General features: G+C 33.0%; 1 protein-coding gene across 1 annotated transcript in view; it reads right to left on the bottom strand.

The window, feature by feature from the left end:
- BMP6 (bone morphogenetic protein 6) overlaps nt 1–15,121 on the bottom strand; it is a 196,767-nt gene that overhangs the window by 80,368 nt on the left and 101,278 nt on the right. The window lies entirely within an intron of this gene.

Raw genomic sequence — 15,121 nt, 5'->3', positions numbered from 1 at the left:
CTCAAATAAATCTGTACAGTTTGCTTTTATGATTTCTTGGAATAAAGAATTCAGATTTTGTTTGGTCTTGATTTTTAAGGAACTTGATGATTTTAAAATTCTATATCTTTAACTTATTTTCCAGATCAGTTGTTTTTTCTAGTAGATACTTCATAGTCATCTCATTTTTTCAGCCTTTTGTCTTTGTTCTAATATTTTTTCTTGTCTCATTGAATCATTGAATTTGGTTTGCTATATTCTAATTTTCAAGAAGTCATTTCTTGGGTCATATTTTGATATTTTCTCTTCCAAACTATTTATTTTCTTTACATACTTTTCTCAAAATCTCTTGTTATTCAGTCACATTCTATTCTTTGTGACACTTTGGGATTTTCTTGGCAAAGATAATGGAGTAATCATTTCCTTCTCTATTTCATTTTACAGATGAGGAAACTAAATGACTTGACTAGGGCCATTCAGCTAATGTTTGAGGCTAGATTTGATCTTAGTAAGATGAGTCTTCCTGATCCCAGGCCTGGCATGCTATCCACTCTGCCACCTAACTGTCCCTATTTAATAAAATATCAAATATATAAGTTAAAATGGCTACAGGGATTAAAACTTGAGGAAGAGACAGATGAATCTTTCATTTAAGTATTACCAACAACCAGTATAATTTGTGCTCTGTCTAATGTAAAAAGGAAAGTAAAATTAATGTATTTATAACGCCTATTAAATTCTAAATGGCATCTGACATCCAGACTCCCATTCACACAAACTGGCAGGTAGTATGTTTTCAAGAAGAAAATATGTTTTTTAATAAACTTAGCTCTTTATATTTTAGACATGAAGGAGCATGTGGAATTTCATACCTTGGTACCTTTACAAGAAGACACATTGTCTAGAATAATATCTGTAATAATGATATTTTGTTCAGTTTGCATGATAGCCCGGGGCTCTCCTAAAATCCTTTTGTACCTAATAATTCCACAACAATATAAATTCCATTTAAAGCTTTTTGGCCATAGTGAATGGAAAGAAAAAAGTACCAACAAATTTTGAAATAATTTAGCTTAAGGCTATATTTTCTATCTTTGCTTTTACACTGATACATTGCTTTGAATATAAATGCTACCCCTCTGTTTCATGAGCATTTGTTAAACAGGCATTCTCTTATATAAAATTTCTTCCTGCTATGAATCTAAATTCAAAACCAAATATTTTCATCTAATATAAATTCCTTCTCAAAGCATAATTGTGCCACTAATTATAGCCTATATGTTATATAGTCTATCAATGAGTAGCATTGGCCATACACAAGAATTTAGAAAGTTTTTAACAACAACCAAAAAAAAAGTTGTAAGGAAGGAATCAATGTGAATTTCACAGGATAATGAAGTCTTAAATTAATTAAGCCAGATTATACCATCTACTATTATATATATATGTATATAATCTCATTTATTATAGCTCCTGAAGTTCACATTCAAATTTAATAAACTTTTATTATGCTGAAACAGCAGAAAATAATAGTACAATGAATGAAGGCCTTAATGCAGGGCTATGAATATACCCATCACACAATATCCCATTAATCCCCATCTTAGTTCTGTTAACTGGTAAATCAGAAACTTCCCACTGAGAAAGCTTCTCCCTGGGGAAAAATAAATTTGCCCTAACATAAGGATCATCACTATGGATACTTGTGGAAAGGCAAGGCTGACATGGCAACTAGTTGCTATGACAACAACATCTCCATGTATGTCCAAGAACCTTCTTTGACCCTTCCTTTCCAAATGTTCTTCTTCTCTACTCCAACTTTTCCCACTGCTTTTCCATATCTCCCACAATCTCTCCTCCAATATCACCAGGTCACCAACTCCTAACTACCAAGCAAATCCTTTTCTTTTCTCTTGTACTGGATATTTAGGCCTGAGTGTCATAGTTCCTCGGGTCCTACTTTAGGGGGGCTTGGAATCTAAGGGACCTGGGAGCTATGAACGGGATGGGACTAAGATATAGTGACCAAAAGGAATCATCCTCTTAGATCTGGAGATTATTGCTACAGTAGTAGTAAGCACTATATTACTGCTTTATCAAGGGACCAATTGTACCATCACAACAGTTTCACCATCTCTGAGACTGTTTTATCATGTCTTAGAAAACATTAGTCCTTATGGAAGGGAAAATTACCCTTTCAGGCCATGAAGACATTACTTAGCACTGACCCAGATAAAGACTTTAGCGGTCTTGAAGAATACACCTTCCTCCAAGTGCCTCTTATATACTGAGAATAGCATATGAACTTGACAGGATTTCCTTCTCGAATATTATCCTTTAGTTTTCCACTAGGGAAAAATATGAGGTATTGAAAGGTTTAGATTAGTGCCAGTGCTACAAAGTCAGTTGGAGGCAGGGCAAAGATTATAGATGTAGCCTAGCTTATTCACTGTACTTATTGCATCTAACATATAGTTTGTTTTATGGATGTTTCTTGAGTCTAGTTACCAATAATCTGGTATTGGCCTGAGGTCTGCCACTGATCAGCAGCCACTTGCAGAAGCTTAAATTTAACCCTCCTACTTTGAAAATAGATTTTTATTTATACATTTTGTTTTTACATCACCTAGATTTTCACTTTATCCTTCCCCTCCCTTCTCCTATAGAGTCTTCAAAGTAAAGAAAAAAGTCAGAAAAACCAAAAAATAATAATATTTAGTATCTACATAGCACTTAAAATTTGCAAAATGCCTTGCAGACATTATCTCATTTTTTTTCTTCACTACAACTTAAAGAGGTAGATGCTAATTAATATTCTTATTATACAGATGATTATACTGTACAATGTGTATATACTGTATTTTCAATACATTTTACTGTGTGGATGAGTAAAGTCAATCTGTACTGAGGCAGATAAAGCTTAAGTGACTAGGATAGGATCACAGTTAGTGCATGCCTGAAGTTGGATTTTAATTCAGGGCTTCCTGATTCTAGATATAATGCTCTATGTATTTGAGCACCTAGCTGCTTTTGCAAATAATGAGAAAATTCTCACCCTACATCTTTGTAAAGTAATTGGGAAAGGTAACTTTTCATAGTTTTCTTTGGGATCAAGCTTAGAAAATTCTCTTCTTTTAAGAACAAATGACATAGAACCGGTGGGTGATGTAGTAGATAGAAAACCAACCTTGTAATCAAGAGGATCTGAATTCAAATCCAATCTTTGACATTTACTTGCTGTGTGACCCTATGTAAATTACTTACCCATGATTATCTTGCAAAAGAAAAACAAAACAAAAAACAAATGCCAGGTAACATGACACAAAACATTTTAGCAAAAGTTTGAACAAACTCACTATAAAACATTTCTTTATGTAAGCATTTTTCTAGACAATTTTCTTTAGTTCCAATCTTAATTAAACCAGCAAGCTTATATTAATTATTTATTATATATTAGGAATACAAAAATAAAAGATAAAAAGTCCCTCTTCTCAAGAAGCTTATATAATATATATATATATATATATATATATATATATATATATATATATATATATATATATATATATATACACAAAAAAAAAAAAAAAAACTATGACAAAATGGGAAAACTCCTAGAAATAAATGATAGAATAGAAAGAATAGTGGCTCTGTGCTTTGAAGATTTGATTTGAAATTCTGACTTTGCTACTTGAAAACACTTGCGTGATTTTAACAAGCTATTCAACCAATCTTGGTTTTAATTTACTCATTTGTTTAATTAGAGGTGTAGGTGACTTTTTAAAACCCTATAAACTCCAAGTTAAAATGTGGGTACAGATATGTAGCAGTGTTCCCAAACTTTGTAGACAATCAAAAATAGCAAATAACATTGTCATGCTCTTGTTTTACAAGATTATCAAATTAACAATGAGAAGACAAAGTAGGAAAGATCAGGTGCACAACATACAGAAGCAAACAAACACAGTGTTTGATCAACCTGAAAATTCAAGTGATTGGGCAAGGACTCACTATTTTACAAAAACTTCTGGGAAAAGTGAAATTAGGTTTAGACCAATAGTTTATATCAAGATAAGCATGAAATGAACACATGCTTGATATATAAAAGATCACATCATTTTAAAAAATAGAGAATTAAGAAAGAAATTAGCTTTCAGATGTATAGCTAAAGAATGAGCTGATGACTAAACCAGGGACAGAGAGGATAACATAAGATAAAATGGACAAATTTGCTTATATAAAATTGAAAAGGTTTTGCTTAAACCAATATAATGCAATAAAAATAGAAAGGAAACAAGTAACTGGGAAAAATTCTTGTAGCAAATTTCTTTGATAAAGACTACATTTTCAAAACATGTAAGGACTTCATTAAAATTCATAAGACTAAAAGCCGTCATAAGACTAAAAACCTCAATGGAAAGATAGTCAAAGAATGTGAACAGAATTTTTCAAAGGAAGAAAGCCAAGCTATAAATAATTATATGAGAAAAAATGTTCTTAATCTAAAATGACCTAATCTAGTGATATGAGACCCAAAAGAAACATCCTTGCTGGTAGTATTGACTTAGAAAACCATAAATTAACATTATCTATATTGTATATTTTTTCTTACTATATTAATCATTTCCCATTAGTATTTTAACCTGGTTTGGCCTCATTTGAATTTTACCATTTGGGCTAGGCAATTAGTTTGACATCTCTGCTCTGATTTAATAATTAGAGAAATTCAAATTAAGGCTTTAAAACTCTAAGATTCTACTTCACACAAATTAAACTGGCAAAGATAACAAAAAAGAAATATGACAAATGTTAGGTCTGTAGTAAAACAGGTACACTATTAGTGCCCTGTTGTTAGAATTCTGATTTGATCCAGTCATTTTGAAAATCAATTTGGAACTAACCCTAGAAAGTTGCCCAATTGTGGATATTTTTTGACTCAACTATACCGTTAATAATTTAACTGAGTATATGGTATGAAAAATTCAAATAAAATGAAAAAGGATCTATATGTATAAAAATATTTATAGCAGCTACTTTCATGACAGCCCCAAATTGGACAAAGGGGACACCTTTCTATTGGAAAATGGCTTTTAAAAATTGAGTATTTATAAATGTAATGGATACTGTTGGGCATTTAAAAGTTGTGAAATGGATAATTCCAAAGTAAACTGGAAAGGCTTTCATGAACTGATGCAAAGAGATGTAAAGAGCTAAAAAAATTTATACAAATAAGAATATTATAGACAAAAATAACTCTGAAAGACTTTAGAACTCTAATTAATAAAATGATAAATCATGAACTCAAAAGTATGAAGATAAAACATTCATCCCATATAGAGAGGTGATGAATTTAAAACCCATAAGGAAAAATGTACTTTTAAACATGGCTAATAATATAGGAGTTTGTTTTACTGGATTGTTTTTCCCCCCTTTTTAACTTGCTCATTATGATGGAGTGAGAAGTACAAACTAATAAAAATTATTGTTACTTGAAAAATAAAAATAATAAATTAAAAAATAAAATTAATAAGACATTTTTATCTCTAACTTTTCCTATTGTCAGTATGCCTGAGTTCATGTCTTATTTCCATTAAATGTCACTTACTATTTTTAAAAGAAAAGTCTACAATTGATTTGGCAACTTGGATATGTAAAATAGGTAAAGGTGGCTTCAAAAATTTAAGTTAGCAATTTCTGGTTTGGAATATAAAAGACATCATTAAATATTTTCTGAATCAATGGATGAATGACTACTTTCTTATCACAAGTGCAATTTGTGGGGTTGGGAAAAAAATAAACACATTTTTTCAGAATCAGATTCATTTATCCATCCTTTCATTAAATGACCTGCTGTTATTGTTTTAATCCTCCAAAGACTTCTTAAGTAATTCAAGATAATTAGACTATACTGCATATGCTAAATCCCTTTTTCTAAATCCACATACAAACACACACACACACACACACACACACACACACACACACACACACACACACAGCACAACTATTCAGCTACAACAACTGAAAAAGATAAATAGCCTTGGAGACAACAATTATGTCTTAGCCTATTTTACAGATTGTGAAAATTCTTATTGAATGGTGGGAGGAATGTGGTCAATGGTCAGCAGCATCTCCTGTATTAAATGTTTTCTGGGTAGTCCTCAGAGGAGAAGAGCAGTTAGTCTGCATTTAATTTTTAAACCACATTTCATCCTTTTCCGCCTCTATACAACCACACACAGGAAAAAAAAATCCTACTGTTCATGCTACGCATTCTTTTCCCAATTTTTCTGGGCTGTTCTTCCATTCCTATTTAGAACAGCTAATCTTCCACAAACCTGGAGTGAGTACAAGAGCTGCATCCTTCACATCCCCAATCACACAAACATAAATAAGGTTTGGACACAGTTAACCCTTTGGGATAACATTTTCCAAGCTAGTGACCAAAAGAAGTCTCTGAAGACATACGATATCCATTTCTTCTGATTTCAATGAGTTTATTACAGGTTTCAAAACTGCTACCATAAAGTTCCATTTAAATAAAACCAAATTTTTTTTTAAAAATTTAAGAGATTAAAAAAATACCAACCACTCCATCTTAGTCTTTATCAATAATGACATTAAAGAGTATATGCCTGTGTTTTAACCCATTGGAAGAAAGAGAATTCTTGCCAAAGCACCACATTTTTTAAAATTAGCTCTAACTTTTCATGATGGTCACAAGCTCTCAGGAGTTTGAAGGCACATAAGTGCTAATGGGAAGCGGATGCTGCTGGTCACAGTGGTTGAATGTTTGCCCAGTTTGTTCTTTCAAGGTAAATAAAATCTGACAAGCTGGGTGCCTGTTGGGGGAAGAGGAGGAGGCAAGGATGAAGGAGAACATCCAAATATTCCTTGGACCTTCCATGTCCTAGGAACAAATATAAATTTTAAAACTGATGATTTAAAACTCAGTATCTAAAGAAGTTATTTTCAGTACAAAAATTATATGTAATTGATTTGATTTGACAAGTTAGCTCCAGCCCTCTTCCCCCCTAGACACTGAAAATATGTAGCAAGTTAAACATGCATTGTTAGTCATTCTATCTGAGAAGGACTTTAAGTCTTCCCTCAGTAAGTGTTCATACACAATAAAAACTTTACGTGTATATATTAGAAATAGACTTCTAGGGTTGTCAGCAAAGTTGTTGGAGGCCTAGTCAAAATTGGCATTTGTTCCTTTAAGATAAAACTTTTCATGGTATAGTATTGAGTTTTTCCTAAAACCTGGTGCCCTTAATTATTGACATGGTTTTCTCAAGCAGTGGACTATCTTTTTTTACTCTACCTCTGTGGATAAACTCTATCATTTAAGCACTTTGGATTAAAAGTTAAAAGTATTTGGATTACTCCTAAAATAGTGGATTTGTAATGTTGTTTGAGGTGAACAGGAGAAAAGGGGGAGAGGGGTGAGGAAGAGAGAGAGACAGACAGTCAGAGACAGGCAGAGACAAAGAGACAGAGACAGAGATAGGGAGAAAAAATGAGTGAGAGGAAGGAAAGCAGGGAGAGAAAGAGGGAGGGAGAAGAAGGAAGGGAGGGAAGGAGAAAGAAAGAGAGAGGAAGGGGAGGAGAGAAAGGGAAGAAGAGAGAGGGAAAAAGAGAAAGCATACTTCTTTCTTCACTATTTTTATTTCTGCTGTTTCAAAGCCTGTGTAAGAAATTCAGTAGGTATATCCATCTCACATTCCTACATTATCTTTCTCCTTCCCCAGTTCTATCCTCAAGGATGAAAATATTTGTTTTGGTGATGGAGGAGTAGGAATATGTTAGAAAGATATGTAAGACCTAGGGTTGATAGGAAAATCATTCCCTTTCTTGCCCAGTGACTTTTTCTCTATAGATATAAATTCTTCCATCATGGATTAGACATGCTCTAGAGAACCAGCCCTAAAGTCAGGAGGACCTGAGTTCATTCTGGCCTCAGATACTTAACACTTCCTAGATGTGTGACAATGGGTAGGTAACAGAAGGAAGGAAGGAAGGAAGGAAGGAAGGAAGGAAGGAAGGAAGGAAGGAAGGAAGGAAGGAAGGAAGGAAGGAAGGAAGGAAGGAAGGAAGAAAGAAAGAAAGAAAGAAAGAAAGAAAGAAAGAAAGAAAGAAAGAAAGAAAGAAAGAAAGAAAGAAAGAAAGAAAGAAAGAAAGAAAGAAAGAAAGAAAGAAAGAAAGAAAGAAAGAAAGAAAGAAAGAAAGAAAGAAAGAAAGAAAGAAAGAAAGAAAGAAAGAAAGAAAGAAAGAAAGAAAGAAAGAAAGAAAGAAAGAAAATCTTACATAAAGTTGACCAGATTTTTTATCTGGGAAAAATGAAAGAAATTAATTTCAACTTTAGAATGATGAAGTTAGGTCCAATTTAACTTAACAAACATTAAGCACCTACTAAAATGCAAAGTACTATGCAGGTATTAAAACTATAAAGATGAAAAACAACATAGTTCCTGCCCTCAAGAATTTTATAATGTAACAGAGATAAAAAATAAACTGATAAATAAGATAAAGAGTAGAATATGACAAGGGCAAAGAAAGGATCTTAACCAGGGGTTCTGAACCTTTTTTTGGTTTTATGGACTCTGGGTAGTCTTGATATAACCTATGGATCCCATCTCAGAACCATGTTTATTTTCTGCATTCAAAATGAAAGGAATTGTTCAATACCAGCATTGGCAAAAATAAATGTGTAATTTTTTGTTTTGTTTTTTTAAAAAGATTTTATTAAAGATCTTTACAAAAGAGTTTTGGGCATACCACTCCAGGTGTCCCAGAGTCCTGTTACGTAGTGGGTACTGGCTGGGGTATTACTGGGTGCTCTCCTTTCCACTCTTCTGGTCTGAGATGGGAATAGTATCCTTGGGCTCTAAAAAGCTCACATGGTCAGCAGGGCTTCTTTGGGCCTATCTTGCCACTTAGGTCCCAGGGCAACATTATTTTAACTTTAATTCCCAATATAATGTGTAATTTTTCTTATCCAATTTTATAGACTCCTTGAAATCTATCAACTTTAGGTGAAGAACCTCTCTTCCAGGCAAAACTCCCTTACAAATATAAGGTGATATATGAACTAGATTTCCTCCTAGTGAGATAAGTTAAATAAGTGATAGTTTAGTAAAGGTGAAGGATTCTCTTTTCCTAAGATCTTTAGTATATTATTAATTCTCTTCTGTCGGGAGATGGATGAAATAAAGTCCTGTCTGAAGAAAGTGAAGAGACCAAATGGGCTATCAAAAATGATATATAGAACTTCTATATATATTTATATAGAAGTTCTGAGAGAGAAATGGGGGGGGAGAAGGAGAGGGAGAGAGAGAGAGAGAGAGAGAGAGAGAGAGAGAGAGAGAGAGAGAGAGAGAGAGAGAGAGAGAGAGAGAGAGAGAGAGAGAGAGAACTTCTATAAAGTAAGAACAATTTAATTATAAATTTTAACTCTGTGGTTCATGTAACATCTCCGACACATACCTATATCATATTGACTCTGTGGACCCTGACAAGTCACTAAACTTCTGAGATCAGTGCCACAAAAAATTCTCTAACTTTATAAATTCCAGAATAGTTGTAGGTCTGCATTAGAAGAAAGAGCTTCTTTAATAATATCTCCATTCAACAACATTACAACCGATCCAGATACTCTAGTTCCCAGAACAAAAAATGTGAAACCTAACTAGAAAAATAATTTCATTTATTATTTTTAAGATTACAATTTATAGTTTAAAAATAATCAGATACAAAGGAAACATTCAGTTAAACTTTCAGAGACCACTTATATTCATCTCAAAGTCATCTGCACTTATTTTACACAAATGGGGATCCACAAGTTATTTGGGGTATATAAAAATTTAGCAGATTGGTAAGGGAAAACTTCTAGCCTGATTATTTCCAGGTAGAATAATTCTCCTACATACCCAACTGTAGTTATAGCCTTATCTACCCTGTCTTAAAAATAGTCTTATTTTCTTGATTCCTAAAGGGTTGGTAGAAATATGTATTTTTCAGAATGGTAAATATTAAGAGCCACTAAATGTTATCCACATAAAAACTCTTATAAGCATGTGGGTCAACCATGGGAGAAAAATACTGGAACTGGCATTTGAGAAAAATCACAAGTTCCCATGACAAAGTAAACAAATTACCATTTTTTTGTTTATAAAGCAGATCATTTGGTTCTAAACTCTAGAAACAGGGCATACCTCAGGATTGCTAGATTCAAACAGAAGAGACTGCCAGTGACAAAAACATAAGTAAATACAAAATTTTACACTTGGGTTCAAAAAATTAAACTTCATAATAAAAACATTGGAGAAGTTGACTATATAGGGTTTTGTTTTTGTGGGAAATGAGACTGAGATTGTGGGTTATTTGACTACAAGTCATAGCCCAAAAGCCAACTGGACTTTAGACTGCATTGAGGAGCAAAATATCTTGAATGTGTAAGTGGAAGTCTAGAGTATGCTGCTTTAGTTAGATTGAACTTGAAGCTGGGGATTCAGGGTGGGATTTAGAGAGGGAGGTGCACAGAGCTAGCTATAACCTGCTTATAAAAGCCCATTGTTAAAGTTTTAGTGTGAGCATTCAGAACTCAAAAATTAGACATCAATACAAATCAGGGATTCATTTATGTTTTTGTTGATTGTCTAGACTTAAGTATAACTTGAGTTCCAATCCCGTTAGTATGAGACTGTTATCATTGGTGCAGATGAATGCCCCATGCCTGCTTAAGGGACAGGGTGAAGTTGGCAAGAACAAAGTAAAAGAAGTTCCATTTTCTTCAATCTCTTTGAGCTTCTTCAATCTCCTTGAACTATGCAGTTGCTTCAGGCATTTCTGGCTCCAACTGGTATATATTCTCTTATTTTTACTTTTTTCTATTATTTTGCTACTGATTTGGATAAATAATTTCTTTTCTAGTTGCTATACTGTGTTCATTTTGAAAGTGTTATTAGGTGGGAGGAAGTCATGCCTTGAATAAAAATCGTGGGGTCCTCATTTCCCCATTAATAGTAATAGGAAATTGAACTTGAATCTACAAACCACATATCCCAGACTAATAACAATATTAAGAGAGCAGAATTATATATATATACATGTGTGTATGTATGTATATATGTACATATAATTATACATACATGTATAATTTAAACCAAGGACTTTCTGAGAAAAGCACAGTGGGTAAGCTTCTGGTTTCAACCTTGTGCTTCCTTTTCTGACTGATATTAAAAGATCATATACAATGATCTCCATCTCCACCCCAACCTCACTCTACATATGGAGGAGAGACCTCATTATATAACAGTGTTAATAAAGCATATTTAAACTTAGAAATATGTGTATATGAATATATTTTTCCCCTGAGAGTCCAGTTGTTCAACATTTCCCATCATATTCCTGTATTTCTCCAAAAATATTGCTTAAGTTCAGCAGGAATTCAGTAGAAGACTCAGGGCATAAAATCATTAGAAAATTAGAAGCTTGGTGACATAGTCTAACGATAATTGATAATTATGATGATCATGATCATGATATGTTGATAAATTTATATAGCATCTTATAGTTTGCAAAGTATTTTATGTCTATTATTTCATTTGATTTTCACAACATCTTTCCCTGAAGAACTGTATTCAGTTAGGGGCACTATATTGTACAAAGGCCATTGCTAAGCTAGATAGTGATCAGAAAGGGGCAACCAGGAAGATGGAAGGTATCATATAATTGAAGTAAATGGGGATGCTAAAAATGGACAAAAGAAAACTTAGGAGACCATTTGATGACTATCTTCAAGCAGTTGAAGAGAAACACATGGAGAAGACCTTAGACTCATTTAACTTGGCCACAAAGGGATAATTTAATTGCAATGGCTAGAAGATGCAAAAAGGAAGATTTGGGCTAGATGTGAGGAAAAACCTTTTAACAATTAAAATTATACCTATACAGATTGAACTGCCTTGGAAAGTTATATGTTCCCCTTCACTAATGGTCTAGTAAAGCTAGTTGACCACTTGTCAGTTATGTCAGGATCATTGTTCAGGAACAGGTTAAATTAGATGACCTCTGAGGAGATTCTGTGATATTAATATTATGAGACTGAGATTATTTGTGGTTTCTGTATCACGGGTGAATTTCCATGATCTATGCTGACAGATTATACTTCCCCATTACAAATTATAACAGAAAATTAAATGTGAGATATAAATCTAATAACATTTACTCGTAGTATTTTTACTTTGCTAGTGGATCTGTAAGATACTTTCTCCTATATCCCTCTAAACCAAAATCTATTCTCACTTGGCTGGTGTAATTTAATTTATTTTTTAGGACGAAGGATAATACATAAGTATTAATAATATTGATACAGAAGGGGAAGACCAGGTTGGTGAGAGAACTAGAGAACATGCCATTAGGGAGGACATGATGGATTTATTCAAGTATTTTTAGAGCTGTTAGGTGGAACAGTGATAAGCCTTATTATGCTTGGTCTCAGAAAGTAGAACTGATTATAGATTTAGAGAGGCAATCAACTTCAAAACCCCCTATTTTACAATTAAGGAAACTGAGGGCCAAAGAGATTAAGTGGCTTGCCCAGGATTACAGAAATTATCTGAGGTGAAATTTGAATCTAGGTTTTTCTAATTGCAAGTCTGGTACTCTGTCCCATAAATTATGCTGCCCTATCATAATGGGTAGAATTTGAAGACAGACAGATGTTTGGCTTAATATAAAGAAAAACTTGCTAACAAGTAAAACTATCTCAAAGTTGGATGGGCTGCCTTGGGAGGTAATGGTTTGTAAAAAAGTGGCTAGACAACTGACTGGGTATTAGAAATATCGTAGACAGTTCTCTGTTGAGAACTAAATGACTTCTGAACTCTATACAAACTTTTAGATTCTTTGATCTGCCTTTCCTCTTAAGAAAAAGAAATTTGGTGATGTGGGGGAGAGACATTCCTTAGAGTGTCAGGAATCATTACTGAAGCACTCCCATGTTTACTGAGCAGATAAACCTCTGACATTCAGTGGTTAATTTTACATGCTTAGCCAGTATAGGAGAAAAATGTGATCCATGCTAATCTCCAAAAATGCATCCAGCCATACTGATCTCAGAATATAGCAATCTCAATATATGAAAAGACTGCATTCTTTTCAAATGGACACTTTATTTTTCAGCAGTAAATGAGACTAAATTTGAAGGTAGTCATTATAAATAGAGATAAACAGATTAAAATTTACTTTCCATGACAGTCTCCATAAGCGTGAAAAAATTTAATCAGAAAATTTTCACATAGTAACATATTTAAGATATTGAAACTCTTGTGACTTCTAGGCTAGAACATTCTATGATCTTTGCTGAACTCTGAGATGCTCTTCATGGGGTTTTATTTAGCCTGACATGACTTTGTAAAGGCTTTTCTAAAAATTGAAAGAGTTCTGGAAACAAATATTGACACTGTTTGTTTTCTCCGGTCATAATGAAATATGTGATAATTGATTTGCATTCATTCCTGTTACATGAAACTTCAACAAAACTCTAATGGGGATAGATCTGGTTTCCTTCCAGAGTATCTGATACATCTGTACAATTAAAATTCCATCCATCTTAAACCATTAAAATAAGACAGAGAGATAGACTGTTTAAAAAAAAAAAAAAAACAGCTAACAGAAAGGAATGTGAATAGTAGCCTCTAAATGTCTCTGCTATAACAGGACACTAGTTAATTTCTGGCTACCTTTTGAGCTAATTGCTACCAAGATAATAATCTTGTATGTGTTGAATAGATTCAGGTCACTTCACATACCTGTGTTTCAGTGTATGATTTCATAATCCAAAAGATAACATTATGTATGAACTCAACATTGTTTAGGACACTGACAATGAACTCAGTTGTTAAGCTGTACTGCGAAAAGTCAGTGACTTGACAATTGATAAAGCTCTTTAAACAGTGTGCTGGTACTGAAAAAAAATGGAGTATTGGGAAAGGGAATGTATCACAGCTTCTTTCCTTCTTAGTGTACTATATTGAAACAAAAAATTAAAAAATACATTATTAGAGTAAATTGGCAATGAACTTATTTTTTTTTCAAACTGAATTTTGGATAGTAGAAGTAAAATGAGATTTACTACTATTGTTATTAGTAGTGATATTTTGCATGTATGTTGTACTTCAGATTTTGTAAAGTTTCTTTCCCTCACAACTCATTGAGTTATTTAGTGCCAAGTGTCATTACTCTTATTTTAGAAAGGAGGAAATTAAAACTCAGAAGGTGGGAAAATTACTTACTGAAGGAGCCACCAAAATGGAGTTAAAATGCAGGTATCCTACCTCTAAGTCTCATGATTTTTCTATGCTGGCTATTATTCTGGAGATAAATATATTAATTGTTTATGAATATTTAATTTTCCGTGTGAGGAAGGAACCAACATCTGGGTAGTGCCTGTCTTCTTACATCAAATTGTATTAAATATAAATTATTGTGTGAAGACACAAAGAATTTGTAATGTGATCAATGTAGACATCTCCTGGTATGAGGACTCTCTTCAGCAATATGGATTGAAACCCCTCAGTAACTTAGTAGATAAGTCCCAAGGAATTGAACATATTCATTAAGTTGTTTGTTTAGAGTCATGTAGCTAATAAATGTCATAACCATGCTTCAAATTCTAGTCTTATTGACATTAAGTTCAGCTCTCAATTTAGAATCATAGGTTCATACTATGATACCTCTATGAATTACCATCAAATAAAATAATGTGTAAAGTACTTTGCAAATCTTAAAGTGCTATATAAATCCTAACTATTGTTATTGTCAGTGATAATAATATTATTTAATAACAATAATGGAAGATTCACTGATCTTATGCAGATATAGAATTGTATCTGTATTTTAAAATAATACTTTTCATTTGTATAGCAATTTACAATTTACAGTATATATTACACATCTCATCTTGCTTGATTCTCAAAAAAAAATATTGTGAAGTAGATAGCGAATGTATTAACCTTAACATCCATAATAGAGATAAGAGAACTAAGGCAGAGGAAGATTAAAGGAGCTAATCTATAGTTTCTGCTCTATCTCTATCACCACCTAGATGAAGATTGCTTCAATATTTCCCAACCTG

Source organism: Sminthopsis crassicaudata, chromosome 1 (assembly GCF_048593235.1).
Source record: "Sminthopsis crassicaudata isolate SCR6 chromosome 1, ASM4859323v1, whole genome shotgun sequence".
NCBI lineage: Eukaryota > Metazoa > Chordata > Mammalia > Dasyuromorphia > Dasyuridae > Sminthopsis > Sminthopsis crassicaudata.
This window is presented reverse-complemented; position numbering and strand designations above follow the sequence as displayed.